The sequence below is a fragment of the Musca vetustissima genome, unplaced genomic scaffold (assembly GCF_032173495.1).
Source record: "Musca vetustissima isolate MV318-11 ecotype Yass unplaced genomic scaffold, APGP_CSIRO_Mvet_v1 utg84479, whole genome shotgun sequence".
In the NCBI taxonomy this organism is placed as follows: Eukaryota; Metazoa; Arthropoda; class Insecta; order Diptera; family Muscidae; genus Musca; species Musca vetustissima.
Genome location: NW_026877442.1, coordinates 18,164 through 20,336, shown reverse-complemented (window position 1 = coordinate 20,336; position 2,173 = coordinate 18,164).

The following is a 2,173-nucleotide window of genomic DNA, read 5'->3' as shown; positions in this document are numbered from 1 at the left end:
TCAATTAAATTAATACTATATTATTTTTTCCCATTTATTTGGCAAAAAATCAACCGATCGCAAAACGGACGTCTACACTCGATGAACGCGGCGAAAGAACTAAATGAGTGGACAGGTCTAGAATTTGATCTTACTTGTATGGGAACGAAGGAAATTTAAACGAAGGATGTTTCCCCTCAATTTTTAAAGAGTGCGTACTTCATTTAAGAGTGTGTACTGGAAATGAACAATGTCTCTAAGAGTAGATCGCATGGAAATGGAAGGAATTGTGAACCTGTTGCAATTGTATATAGGCTAGAAGAGAAAAATGTAAAACAAAAATAAAAAACAAATGACGCAACGAAATGCAAAAACATGGTGCATAAAGGGAAATACAAATTTCGTATTTTGCTCTCAAAGCAAAGGCCGGAATATGGAAAGGTTTTGGTAATAATATATTTTTGTTAAATTGAAGGGAGAACCTTAAACTGTTTATAAAAAATGCCTCGCCCTATGGAGGACATTTAAAAATATTTAAACAAAATTCTTGACTTCAAAAGGGCTCGTCCTTGAGCCAAACAAATGAGTTGTTCCAAATTTCATCCAATTCGGATCATAAATGCGACCTGTACTCAGGGCTGCCAGATTTGACGATTTATCGTCATTTTGACGATTTTTTGGTCAAAAAATTACGATTTTTGGTCATTTTAGTAATATTGCAATATTTGGATTCTTTTTGTTATGGCAACATCAGAAATGTATAAAGCGAAAGAAAAAGTAAAAAAGAATATGAATATTTGGCATATGTGTGTGAGGTATACTTTGTATTGTTACAAAGCCAACAACAGTTTACGTTTACCCAGATAAATGAAAAACTACCAATTAGCTGTGCCGTTCTCTGGGTAGACATCAACAAAACAAATAAAAGTTAACGGTTGTTGTTTTTTGACACGGGCAAATAGAAGAAATTTGGTGAACGGAAAAGTTGTTATTAAATTTAAGTTTCAATTTATACAAAGTTGTTACAATTTTAAAATGATTCGATTTGAAAGCATTTTTAAAATTGTATCTATGATAAGTCCCACGTATATTAGTTATTTCCACATTTTGTAAACGAAGATGAAAAACAAAAATTGGATTCAGAATTTCGCGAACTAAGGTTGTTTGATTTTGATTTGTGAAAATGATGAAACCGATTTATTTCCTTTTTTGAATGCAATATTTGATTTGAAACGTGGTGATGGTTCATATGTTTTTCCTATAATAACTAAATTTGTACGGAAGGCAATGGTATTATCCCATTCCTCAGCAAATGTTGAGCGTGTTTTCAGCCAAGTAAATCTTAATAAAACGAAAAGTCGCAATTGCCCCCAATAAGGATTCAATGGAGAAATTTATACCAAAGATTATTTAAAAATTAACAAAACAAATTGTTATGATACGTTAATTAAAACCGACATGTTGAAAATGATTAACACAAATATTTCTTTTCAAAATGAATGACTTTATTAACACTAGAACGCCGAAGGCGGTCATTTTGACCGCTTTCCAATTTCAAGTACAAAAGCAACTGTGCATTTAATGACACTTTTATTTTAAATTTGGTGATTTTTTTATAATAAACGTAGTTCTATGAGATACAAAAAATCACCAAATTTTAAAAAAAAGAGTCATTAAATGCACAGTTGCTTTTTTACTTGAAATTGGAAAGCGGTCAAAATGACCGCCTTCGGCGTTCTAGTGTTAAAGTCGAAATGACTATTCAAATATTTATTTATAAAATAAATGAATTTCTTGATTAGCTTTAAAAAACGTGTTTAATAAATTGAATACCTCTTTTATGTTCCTTTTAATAAAAAATATATTTAAATATATCTAAATGTGCGTATTTAAATTTTTGACGATTTTTGATAAAAAAAATCGTCATTTTGACGATTTTCCCAAAAAAAAATCTGGCAGCCCTGCCTGTACTTTGTTTACAATTTAACATGGACAGACGGACGGACATGCATAAATCGACTCAGAAAGTGATTCTATGCATATTCTCAAAAGGAACCATGGGTCTATCTCGTTTCCTTTTGCCCGTTACAAACATATGTACAAAGTCATAATACCCTGTACCACAGAGAGGTGAAGGGTATACAAATCTACTTCTATTGAAGAACCTTAAAATTAATTTTCAAAAATCTACGCC